Source organism: Ricinus communis, chromosome 8 (assembly GCF_019578655.1).
Source record: "Ricinus communis isolate WT05 ecotype wild-type chromosome 8, ASM1957865v1, whole genome shotgun sequence".
Classification (NCBI taxonomy): Eukaryota; Viridiplantae; Streptophyta; class Magnoliopsida; order Malpighiales; family Euphorbiaceae; genus Ricinus; species Ricinus communis.
This window is the reverse complement of record NC_063263.1, coordinates 1,660,077-1,674,183: the sequence shown is the minus strand read 5'-3', so window position 1 is coordinate 1,674,183 and position 14,107 is coordinate 1,660,077.

The following is a 14,107-nucleotide window of genomic DNA, read 5'->3' as shown; positions in this document are numbered from 1 at the left end:
AGGTCTTTTTATACGTATATGATTTTTAATACTTGTGCATTTGGCTTTCCAAGGTGATGTTGTGTCGATCTAATTCGCCCGGAACTTCTATTATGCCCATGAGTGGTTCGACGAGCTCCCTAGCTCTGTCTAGGGTAGGATTGAAGATACCAGCTTCCATCGATTCATAGCCACACTCCTGTCTGTCACCAGGAGGGTTGAACATACTTCTATTTACGCCCTGCTCGAGAGGTGGATAGAACTACTCACACCTTCCACACCCTGGTCAGTGAATTGTTGCTCTTCCCCTTTTCCTTTTCTATTATCATAAGCATTGATTTCTCGGGCATCCCTGTGCTATTTGACGATGCGATCCATAATCAACGCTCTAATATATGAGAGCGCTTCATCACTAATCTGCTCGGGCATTCAAGAACTCATGCTACATTGCTTATCAGAGCATCGCCCCACTACTAGGACTTTGTTTCTCGGAATGCTGGGAGGTTGATCAGATGGCCCGAGCCTTCTTGGTGTACCTCTTTAGTACGACTTTTTTTTAGTGATTCAGGAAATTCACTGAACTTTCACTACCTAGCCCCACTACAGCCCTAGCATACTTGTATAACCAAATGGGCGTTACTATCCGAGACAGTAAGAGGATCTGCAGTTTTTGGCACGCGATCCATGTAAGTAATGCTCTAACTTCTTCTTCTTAATTTCTTTTATAAATATAGCGAATGCTAATTCTTCTTTTGTAGGTTTGGGCCTTGGAGATCGGTCTTTGGTGGGCTCACAGCCATCTGCACCTCGTGGGCTTTCCCTCACTTGAGGTGTTGGGGCTCGAGCAGGACTGTCACTTTAGAGTGGGCTCAGGTTCATGTGCACCGCATGTGGATCAACAGAATGGGACAGGGTAAACACAATTTATTAGTCATATTCATTCTTTATTTACATAGTTACTTACCTTTCTGGTTTGTAAATTCAAGGTGGCCGGTTGGGAGAGCAATGTTAGTGGGCCCATATATGCTATCCATGGTCGACCTCGAGTAAAGGAGGATCTTGCTGACTGGACCCGCCTGTCAGGCGTGGTACTTAGGAGAGAGGATCTATGGGTGAGAGCGAGGTCTCAATAGGCGTTGAGTTTCCTTATCTCCTCCTTTTCTATGTTATGGACGACGGACCTTACTAGTGAGGAGCTAGCAGAGTGTTTAATAGGATACGACGAGCCCGAGGATCTTACCATCCGATCTCGGCGGACAAATTAATATTCCTTCATCCCTCAACTGCTAGGGGTCGTGCCCTTAGGTGATAACGTCGTATCTCAGGTATTTTTTTAGATTTATTTAGAATTCTTCTTTTTCTTTTTTATGTCCCGCTTTCCTAATTATTTCATTTACAGACCCTCAACTAGCCTCCTGCTGCTCGTTAGCTGACCGAGGGGCGATCTGCATGATGTTCTAGAGTGTTTAACAAGATACAATGAGCCCTAGGATCTCATCTTTCAATCTCGGCGGACAGATTACACTTCCTTCATCCCTCGACTACTAGGGGTCGTGTCCTTAGGTGACGACATAATAGCTTAGGCATTTTTTGGATTTATTGAGAATTCTTCTTTTTGTTGTGTTCTACTTTCCTAATTATTTCATTTATAGACCCTCAACTAGGCTCCTACTGCTCGTGAGCCAACCGAGGAGCGATCCGCATGACATTCCAAGCCTTCTCACATCATAGGTTTCTCCATTTATGTTGCCTCCAAGGCACCTCCTACAGCCACGTCTGATGTGGTTCCGAGGAGTGTTTCATTCCCTCTACATCTGATGGTCTTGTATTGGAGTCCTTACGGTGTAATAGAGCACTGACTCGCCATGCAGCATTGACTCCCTTTGGATATCACTCTGAACACTTGCACACATGTAAGTTACTCTTCTCTTTTGTATTTTCACATCTTCTTTTCCTATAAAGCTAGTGACATATTATCCATATACAAGTTCAGAGGGATCAATTCGAGTATGTATATCAGCTAGTCTGTGGCGCGAGGAGGCAACTCTTTATCCTTGGCAAGGACTATCACGTAAGAAAATGACTTATGTAATGTAGTATGTATGCATCTATGGAATGCACTAATTAATCTCCTTTTGGGTTTTCATCAGAAGAACCATGAGGACTTGCAAAGGCACGTGGACGACCGGCAGCGTCAGATCAATGCTCAGCAACATCGGATCGACACGCTGACACTTCAATTATCGGCCTTGCGGACTCAGGGAATGGACACCGACTCAGATGATAGGATGGGGGATTTAGGAGAGAACCCTGGCTTCTGATCTTACTTGCATCTTCCCTCTTTACTTGTAAAACTTATTGACTTTTAAAACTCTTATAGACTTTTGACTTTTTAAAGATATATAAAATCATGATTTTGGCTTTTGAAATAATTCCATTTTGCTCATTTCCCTTTACTATTGCATTTGTATGAGCTTACGTGCACCAAGAGCCAAATGAGCACCTGAAAATTATAAAACTGGCAAAAAAATTGTACCTGGAGGCTATACAACCAATCGGCTATGCATAGCGCCAATCGGCTCTGCGGCTACAGAGTCTGAATCGAACATTAATTTGAGGCTTATATATATCCATGAGCCCCCTCACTTCCTCACATGTGATTTCACATTTCAAAAGGCCAAAAATATGTCTCAAAAGAGCACCAAAAGCCTGCAAAATCTCCTCAAAACCCTAACAGGTGACGATTGGATTAAATTGGGAAAATTCTGTCTTTCATCTTTCAAGGCCATGCAACATACCAAACTTGATTATGAGCTCCTCCATTTTGCTGTCAAATTTTGGTGCCCAAGAGACCATGTCTTTAGATTCAATGCACAAGAATTGTGCCCCATGATTGAAGAATTCTCTACTATTCTTGGCATCCCCATGGATTCTACACATCACATTGCCCTACTAAAACTCAGTGAGGCTTTTCATGGCAAATTGGTGGAATTGTTCGACATTACCCCCAACTGAGGCACTTTCCTATTATGTTGGTGAGTACAATACCCTTACTTCGTTGATTTCTTATTATGAGAATAAAGAAAAGGGTATGCCTTTTTAGATTCAAATGCTGGACTTTTGCCTTTATGCCCAATTTCTACTAATTTCTCCTTAAGGAGAGGGAGATATCAAAATTATTGGTATCATTAATTAATGGAGCATAGAGCATATCCAATTCTAGTCATCTTTGTCATGACCCGATCTGTGGGCCCGTAACCAGCACTAGGGAATGGCTAGACTTAAGGCCACCAAATCCCGTAGTAAGCTTGATTATTCACTAACTCAAACAAATTAAAATCCAAACTCAATCTAAAGCACTATTTCCATAATTAATCTTAAATCAACGGGTACTATAAATTAATTTCGGTCCGCCAGCATAATTAAACGAGACTTGAATTTATATAAAATCACAACTGGTAAGTCTTATATTCCTATTGCAGAGAATCTAAAATTTTTTACAAGTCAAACATACCAAAATCAATTACATCAACCCGATGACGAAGGAGTCGGGTTGCTAGATAAGAACTGCGGGAAGATTAACAATCACATGAAAAACAATGAAATTAAGATTGTCAGTCTCGAGAGTGAGTTAAGATCATATATCCAAAAATAAATTCAAACAATTCAATAACACATTTATTTAATTTGAAATAAACATTAAGTCATGCAAAAATATATGTGTCATGCCATACTTAAATAAAAATAACTTTCATATACTACGGGACAGAGTACTTCAGTAGAACCCTAATCCCAACACTAACATTTCGACTCTCTCATTCCAACAGAACTAGCACCCAGAAAGCGAAGCTCGACCAGGGTCCTTGACTCCAGTCCGGTCACGTAATTATCATTATCAGTCTTAGCCTTTAGACTCTCTTACTCTAATAAGACTGGCGCCCAGAGAGCAAAGCTGGACCATGGTCCTTAACTCCAGTCAGGTCACTTAGGTTTCCAAATCGGTGGAGTGTTTATGGAAGCAATGCTCGACCAGGGACCTTTACTTCGGCAAACTCACTCTACTTAGCCCAAAGAGCAATGCTCGACCAGGGCAAGTCCTAAATTTACCTTTTAAAAATTTACAAACCTTTACCCTTTTATTTTCAGTCTCTGATTCATACCAGTGCAATTCATCAAATAGCATGTTCTACAGCCGTCATATCCCGAGTCAACACGAAAATACAAACCATAATGCAGTAAATAAAACATATATGAATAGTAATTAATTAAATAATTAAAATATTAAATTATTTAATCAGAACTATCACGTGAAAATCTTAGCATGACAGTTGAACAAATATATGACTTTAACTCACAGATCTGATGACCTCCTAGCTTTGCTCCGATGTCTCGGATGGAGCGAGCCGAACTAACGGATTATCTAATAACGGAAAACAATTTAATCAATAATATTGAAACATTTGACAATTAACCCTAGGTCTAGATTCCTAAGACTAATTGTCTAAAAATTCGACTCAGGTAAATTCTACCGAAAATTCGGCAGAACCTCCCCTAAACACGGACGTTTACCCCTTGTAAAACGGGTCCAGGACTTGCCAGAAAGCACTTCAAATATTTCAAAAATTTATTTAAACAGGAGTCAGGTCCCTAAGACTTCACTATTTTTCCCGACTCCGCTACACATCACAAATCACGACCAATGGCAGACAGTCCGACAATTAATTATTTTAACTCACAATATTTTCTAATGCTCAACAAAATTTAATAAACACATAAATTTTACCAATGAATTCTAAAATCAACAGGCCAGAGAAATTACCGAGACACTTGATCGCTCGGTCGACTCGCCTCCAGCCGTCGGAGTCCGATCGACGATCCAAACGCACCAACGGACTCGAAGTGACACACTGATGACGATCCTAGCTTCCAACCTTCCGATCCGACCCCCGATCATCCGGAAAGATTTACGGATGATCTCTACTGTCAATTTTCAAATGGAGTCCGATCGCCACGAAACCAGTGCCATTGGAAAGCTTAAGCTGACGAGAGTCCGGATATGCCCTCCGATCCGCCAAAGCTCGCTAGAAAAGCCAGAAAATGCTGGCTGCCCTAACTTTTTACCTTGTCGGATCTTGCAATTCCGGCAGCCTCAAGGGGTGGCAATTGTCAAAAAAGAAAGCCTCAAAGCTGCTGATCATTTTGAGTCCAGAATCACCGACAATGGTTGCCGGAAATGTCATGAGTGATGGCAAGAACCGGCTACCATTTCTGGTTATTCTACACCGCATGTCGTCGCCATACGCCGTCGTCGCCACCTCTAGCGCGCTCGCCGAGACTCCTCCACCTCTAGCGCGCTGCACCTCCTGCCAATGCCACCAGCCTCCGCCGAGACTCCTCCACCACTCCACCATTAAAACCGATGAAGCTTTCTCTCCCCTCCTTCTCCTTCTTCATTCTCTTTCTTTTCTTTTTGTTCTCTATCGCAAGTTGGTCCTTCAACTTTTCTTCTTCACCATCTAGTCCCTCAACTTTTTAAATTACAACAATTTTGCCCTGCAAAATTTCCGATTAATTCATAAACTTTTCTTTAGCTTTTCAATTAAGCCCCTAACTATTTAATTTGGGCAAAAATAGAATTATTAAAAATATATAATTATATTTTTACCCTTTCTAAAATTATCAAAAAGCCATTGCCGATATATTTAATTACAAAAATACCAAACATACAAATTTTCATTAAAACCCCATATTAATAAAATTATATTTTAAATCCTTATTCCAAAATAAATTTCCAATTTAATCCTAACACACAATTAATTTAATTAATCAATTTGCTAAATATTTTCCAATTAGAATTAACACCATTTTCTAATTAAAATTTATCATTCTCCAATAATTCTTTTATAAAAATACTATTTATTAATTCTTTCATAACTCACAAATATAGAATTTTAATTCATATATTCACTTTGGGAAAGATTGAATGACCAAAAATATAATTTATTTTTTAAAAAATTTACTTAATTAATTTCTTAAAAATCAAACTAGTTGGATATAGAAAATAACTCCCTTATTTGTCTAGCATTAAAATTCTATTTAAATCATTTCAATTTAAACCAAATAAAAATAAAATAAAATAGATTTAAATAAAAATTTATTTATTAATTATTATTAATATTATCATTATTAAAGGAAAATTTCAGGTATTACACTCTTGGCTGAAACCATCATTAGATTGGACCTATATAAAACCCATCAACAATTTGGTGGCAGCCTCGTTCTCTTATAGGTCCACAACCAAATCTCTTTTTTTTTTTTTACTATTCTCATTTTTTGCTTTTTTTTTCTAAGTCGCCCTTTCAAGTTTTCAACTTTATAGGCTTTTGTCTTAAATTTTGCCTAAGCTATCCTTTTGGATTTTCAACTTAGCCTATTTTCTTCTTTTTTTCTTCTTCTTTTCTATTTATTTTTCTATTTTTCTCTTTTTGTAGATTTGATTGTGGGAGAAGCTTTAGATACTGACCATCCTGAGGAATATCGACAAGTACGAGCCGAAGCACATGCAAACTCGATCTGTTGTTACCCCATGGGGTCAGGATGGCTGGATTTATTAGATGAAGAGTGTTTCGAATACAATCATTTATTGGACTTGCCCTTGGTGGAGAACCAAGCATGTCATACTCATGGTGTATGGTGAATGTGTACCTTTACCTGGACTATGGGCATCTACCTTTTACACACCTTCGAGACTTTGCTGCCAATATAGACAAAAGTAACGAATCTTGAAATTCTCATATGAATTCGAAGGCTTCCTACTCAGATAGGATTTCCTAGATAAGTTTGAGAGACTTTGGCCCCGCCAAGACATAGAGCGAAATCTTAACTTTGAGGGTGATATGACCACCGTTGATAACTTCAACGCTTGGGTTCAGCTTTAGATTTCCACTTCTCCCAAATTTTCCCGATTTAAAAGGACTCGAGAACTAGTTGTTCTATCTAAGGATGTCGACGTGAAGAAGAAATAGAAATTATGCTTCTTTTAGTTCTCATTTATTTTACTTGGAACTTTTGGCTTTGTTTTCCTTTTAGTTAGTATGTAGAATGGTAAATAGACATATATATGTTTGATAATAATTCTAAATAATTTATTTATTTAGTAATAGCCCAAATGGGTACATTTTGATTTTTCACGATATAACTCATGTTATCAGCTAGTCTTTTCAGATTTTCTAGCTGATTATTTTCTCTTTGTGCCTTGACTTTTGCCTGACTAGCCTTTTTAGGTTTTTCGATCAGCAGGCTATTTTTTCTATTTTTTATTTTTTATTTTACACACAATATTTCTTGAGACGATATAAGTTTATTGGTTCAATGAACTCATTCCCCTCAAGGTTTGAGATTTTAGCAGTACCTTTGGGCATAATCTTCTTTACCAAGTATGAGCCTTTCCAATTTGGCATGAACTTCCCTCTTGGATTGAATGCAGTAGGTCTTGTACCTTCAATACTATATCACCAGCTTTGATATTTCTCGGCTTTACTTTTTTTTTATTGAATGCCCTAGCTATCCTTTTTTGATATTGATGACCTAATTATGCAGCTACAATATAAGATAGTGAACCTATCGATACAGACTAGCACTAATGATGAGTATCATGGTCGTATTCTCGAGAAAGGGTGAGCCTATAACTACTCCAGTATCTTATGTTATCTAACCTTAAATAATAATGACGAAGCTTACAATGACCCTGGCACCATCAGTGGGAAAAGCTTGCGTCGCTGGCCACTTAGAAAAGTACTCAAGAGCCATAAGTATGTACTTATTTCCATAAGAAGAAGGAAAGGGCCCCATGAAGTTGATGCATCAAACATCAAAAATTTCAACAGCTTGTATACTAGTTTAGGGTATCTCATCATGAGAAAAGATGTTACCTGACTGCTGACATGCATCACAAACCTGGACAAAGGTTCTCGCATCCTGAAAGATCACAGGCCAGTAGAATCATGCATCTAACACCTTCCTAGCAGTATGATTGGCCGCTTAATGTCCTCCAGTTGGTTCCTCATGGCAATGCTTAAGGATTTTGAGAGTTTTCTCCCCATATACACATCGCTGAATCACTTGATTTGCACAAACACAAAACAGAAAGGAGTCTTCCCAAATGTAGTATTTCAAGTCAGCAAAGAATTTCTTCTTTTGTTGATATGTCATACCCTTTGGTAGGACCTTTGCAACAATATAATTCGCATAATCTGAAAACCAAGGAGAATCTGTGTATACCTGCAATGAACACAAATGCTCATCAGGGAAACTATCATCAATGGCTCTCTCATTAAGTGCCGCTAAATTTGGGTTCTCCAACCTCGATAAGTGATCTGCTGCCAAGTTTTCAGCGCACTTTTTATCATTGATCTCTATATATCAAACTCCTGCAAGAGTAAAATCCATCTAATCAGTCTTGGTTTAGCATCATTCTTCCCGAACAAGTACCTCAATGCTGAATGGTCCGTATAGATGATGGTCTTTGATAGCACAAGGTATGAGCAAAACTTGTCAAAGGCATAAACCACAACTAACAACTCCTTCTCAGTGGTGGTATAATGCTCTTGGGCATCTGTCAACGTCTTGCTAGCATAATAGATAGGTTGGAACTTCTTTTCAACCCGCTGTCCAAGAATAGCTCCAAATGCATAATCATTATCATCGCACATAAGTTCAAAGGGAAGCCCCCAATCAAGTGAAACCATGATAGGAGCTGTGGTTAATAGCTTTTTTCATAACTCAAAAGCCTGTAGGCAATCAGCATCAAACACAAAAGGTATATCCTTAACAAGCAATTGAGTAAGAGGCCTAGCTATCTTAGATAAATCCTTAATGAATCTCCTACAAAAGCCAGCATGCCCCAGAAAGCTCCTAACAGCCTTAACAGAACTAAAGGGTGGCAATTTCGATATGGTCTCTACTTTAGCTCTATCTACCTCCATCCCTATATGTGAAATCTTGTTCCCCAATACAATACCCTCTCTTACCATAAAAAGGCATCTTTTCCAATTAAGAACCAAGTTTGCCTCAACACAACGTGCAAGCATACGATCTAAATTAGACAAACAATGTGAAAAAGAGTTACCAAACACTAAGAAGTCGTCCATGAAAACCTCCATAGACTCCTCAATTATATCGTGGAAGATCGTCATCGTACATCTCTGCAAACTGGCAGGTGTATTGCATAGACCAAATGGTATCCTCCGATATACAAAAGTCCCATAGAAGCAAGTAAAAGTTGTCTTTTCCTAGTCCTCAAGTGCAATTGGTATCTAAAAATAACTTGAAAGGCTATCAAGAAAATAGTAAAACATATAGCCCGCTAGACGCTCAAGCATCTGATCAATGAATGGAAGGAGAAAGTGGTCCTTCCATATTGCATCATTTAGCCTCCTGTAATCGATGCAAACTTGAAAATCGGTTACCATCCTAGTTGGTATCAACTCGTCCTTCTCATTCTTTATCATAGTCATCCCTCCTTTCTTTGGCACAACCTGCACAGGACTCACCCAAGAGCCATCAGATATGGGATAAATCAAACATAAATCAAGAAGTTTAATTACCTCCTTTTTCACTACCTCATTTATGTTCGGGTTAAGTCATCTTTATGGCTGCACCACTAGCCTGAAACTATCCTTCATCAGGATCTTGTGCGAATAAAAATTGGGGTTAGTTCCAGGAATGTCCGCAATTTTATATGTAAAGGTTGTAGGGTACTTCCTGAGAGAGGATAACATCATCTCCCTCTCTTCAGGAGTCAATTTTACTACAACAATAACTGGTAGCCTCTTTGCCTCATCCAAGTAGGCATAACTCAGGTGCTTAGGTAATTCCTTCAACTCTAAGACTAGGAGTCCTCAATAGAAGGTTTCACCTTCTGCACATCTGACTTGTTAAGAGAAATAAATGGGTCAGTAGAACGGTTGGGCTCACTAGCCAGCAAACAAGCGAGTTGTTCCAACACTTGCTCGTTGGACAAATCCTTCTCATCTCCCTGCAATGCAACCTATAAAGGATCATCAAGCAAAATCTCTTGCATATGAGACTCAACAACATCATCCAAGACATCCATATAAAATACAGTATCATCAAGGTCTAAGGAATGTCTCATGGAAGTCGCTAAGTCAAAGGTGATAGTTTTGTCATCTACCCTAAGTTAGAGCTTCCCATTACAAACATCTATAACAGTCCTAGATGTAGCAAGGAAAGGTCTACCTAAAATTAATGGCACAATACTCTCACCCTCCATATCTATGACAAAGAAATCAACAGAAAATATGAACTTGTCTACCTTAACAAGTACTTCTTTAACTATACCCCTAGGAATCTTAATAGTCATATCGGCTAACTGAATACTCATCCTAGTGGGTTTAGGCTCACTCAAACTAAGTCTATCAAATAAGCTAGTGGGCATCAAGTTAATACTAGCTCCTAAGTCAGCTAAAGCACCACTAATAAGTAATTCATCAATAACACAGGGTATAGTGAAACTCCCTAGATCACGCCTCTTAACAGTTAGCTTGTTTTGCAGAATGGCGGAGCACTCCTCGTTCAGGGTCACCAATCCCAAGTGTTCCAGTTTTCTCTTGTTGCTCAATATCTCCTTCAAGAATTTCGCATACTTCGGCATCTGCGAAATAACCTCAACAAAAGGGAGGTTAATGCGCAGTTGTTTAAAAAGGTCTAGAAACTTACCAAACTGTTGGTCAATCTTTTCCTGCTTCAATCGAGCAGGATATAGGATAGGTGGCTGGTACTCTCTCACTGAACTATTCTTATTATCCTCAGATCTCACAGGTTCTATCTCCTCAGGCTCTAGCTCCTTCCTGGCAGGCCCATCCTGCACAACAATATCATCATTATCAGCTACAGGCAAAGAACTAGATAACTGCTTACCTGATCGCAAGGTGATAGCCTTGCAGTGCTCACTTGGGTTAGACTCTGTAGTGCTGGGAAGTGTCTCTGGTTGTCTCTCAGCCAACATCTTAGAAATCTAGCCTATCTGGTTCTCCAAATTCCGAATGGAGGCCTGTTGATTCTCAAGTGCACTATCCGTCTGTTGAACCTATTGTCGGTAGAGGACATAAATTTTATCACAAACTCCTCGAGATTATGCTTCTTCTCCTGAGGTGGAAGTAGTTGGGATGGACCAGCTTGCTGCTGGTGCTGTTGCTGATGCAATCTCTGAAAACTGGTGGTCCTTAGGTGTTGTTATTTCTCCAATTGAAGTTGGGATGATTGCACCAACCTGGGTTGTATGTATTGCTGTATGGATTATTCTACTGTCTAGGTGCATTACCCATATAGTCTACCTGTTCAAGGTCAATAGAAACAATAGAGGTTGGAGAAGGAGAAGAAGTGGAAGGTGAAGCAAACATACCTCCCACATTACAGTTTGCATAGCATCCTTCCAACCTTATTACTCCCACACACGATTCATGGTGAGTCTTTCTTCCATAGGATTTTGGGTCTGGACTTTCTATCAGTAAGGAATAGTAGGCCCGACGCACATGCCATAAACTCTCAAAGCAAAAACAAAATGAACAAGGTGATGTTTCCTAACACAAGTATAAAGCCTGCATATTTTAGGTTTGGGGCCTAATTCCACATGTTCTTGGGCCAAGGCTTTTCAATAAATGGGCTAAAGTACTTACAAAGAGAAACATCTCAAACAGCAAGTAGTAGGGGGTCTTAAGGGATATTGCTATTGTCATTACCGTGAGCTGAGTCTTGGGTAAGAATAAAAGGCTCCCACAAGAAAAAAGGTGTTCTTCCTTGATTAGTCTCTCATATGCATTATTTTACACATGTTTATATGCTCAATTACTTCCATTTTATGCATAGTTATCTTGTTTTATGCCAGAATCACATGTGTTTTAGTTCCTTTCATGTTTCAGGTGATCATTGATGGACATTATCAATATTTGAGGGAGATACATGCGAATACGGACCAGAATCCATCAAAATTGAGCAAAGGCTAGCATTTCAAGGTTGAGCACGGCTTGGACTCTGGCCGTGCTAAACCATTGACATTTGACCCTCAAAAGTGACCTTTCAACATGATTTCTGAGGCCACCACGGCCTGTGGTGGCTCAGCACCGGCGAGGGCACGGTCAGGGAGAAGAGGCTGATTTTTCAGGACTCGGAGATCCAACACAGGTTTGAGCACAGCCGTGCTAACCAGCACAAGCATGAGCATGGCCGTGCTGACCATCACAGGCTTGGGCACAGCTGTGCTGACCAGCATAGGCTTGAGCACATCCATGCTAAAACATTTATATAGGCAAAATTGAGTTCTTTTGTAGGGGTTCGATTTTCTGACTTGATTTCACATATACATGCATAAGCCATCTTTTCCTGGACTTCAATACTTGATTTTAGGAGACTATTTCATCTATTGAAGGAAGGATTACATTGGTTTTAACATCCAATTAAAGATTAAGAGGAGATTTTGAGGCATTCAAGAGGCAATTTAGGGTTCATCAATCAGATTTGGGGATTTTGAGTTGTTCATCCAATTCGAAGGAAAAGGGTATGCCTATTTCATTTTCTTTATTCTTTCATTGTTATTGAATTCCTAATTGTTTTAGACATGAACATGTGTAGCTAGATCGATTAAACCTATTAGGATTTCCTTACTATGTTGGCTTAGTACTACATTGTTGGATTGTTTGAGTTCCTCTTTGTATTCTTCTTGCTTTCAGTATTAATAAGATATCACATTATTCATGAGATGTTGTGAATTGTGTTCCTTAGATTGCTTTATGTAATTGAGAAATTTATTAAGTAATTGGAATTTTGAATAGCAAGAACTGGTTAATGATCACTTAGAGATAAGGGTAATTGGCTAGCCAAATTAAGAATTAATAAAGCTTAATAGAGGTGGATTAAAGCTTAATGCTAACTTAATAATTGATCGTTAGGATGAGATTCCAACTTTAGGTTCTTAGGTTTAGGAATTTGATTATCTTAAGGGGGAGGCCGAATTCAGTTGAGAATTCATCCACGGGTAGCATAATTGGATTCATCAATTTGTTATCTTTTGTTTGATTGCCAACTAATTTAGGTTCCTTTTGGGTTTGCATTTCTTGTCTTGATTGTTTCATTCATTTATTCATTCTTGCATCTCATTTAGTTTCTAGTTATTAGCAAATTTAGAATTTATCCATCATATATTTTAGGTTAGATAACAAAGAACGAAGTAGTAACTCTGGGTTTTCACTTTCCCGAGAATACGACCTTGATACTCGCTATTAGTGCTAGACTGTATTGATAGGTTCACTGCCTTAGATTATAGCTACATAAATAGCATATCAGTCTCCCCACTCAAGGGTCCATGTGATGAAAAAATTCACTCATTACTTATGAGTGATGGTTGGCCAGTGTCGCAATTCCAAGGTTTGAATGAAACCAAAGAACCACTAACTGACGTCATCGAGGCTCTGGGGACCAAAGTGCACAATGTGTGATAGTGGTGTAGTGATGCAAGAACCACTCGTTAAATAATAAAATTTAAGACAAAACATACACTAGAATCAACTTCTCTTATCCCTAGTGGAGTCGCCACCGTGGGCGATTATTTCGGGTGTGCACCCAAGTGTCTTTAGCGACTACGGCACTACAAGGCTTTTCAACCTAATCAGGAATACGCTAACTAGTCACAGAGATAGTGCGGAGATGGGAGATGCCACTCAAGTAACCGGGACACTCTACTAATGAATGATGTTTTTTGATTCCATAAAGAATCTTACGTCATAAATCCAAAGATGGATCCAAAAGCCAACTTCCTTATTTGTGTATATTTGTCTTTTATTTTATTGTTTAACGAGTTATTCTCTATAAATGCAACAACTATATATATTACACATCAAGCACTATAACATGTGAGGTCCATATGAATATAGTCCATTTTATCAAAATCCAGCCTATATTCAAAGTTATTAACCTAACTTACTAATTAATTATGCATAAAGCCCACTTAATCTAGCCTGATTATAAATTATGCTTTGCTTTCCAGCCTTTAAGCCAAATAGATTACTTTTTATGAAAAGGTCTAATTCAGTAATCTTAAATCTAATATGGTCGA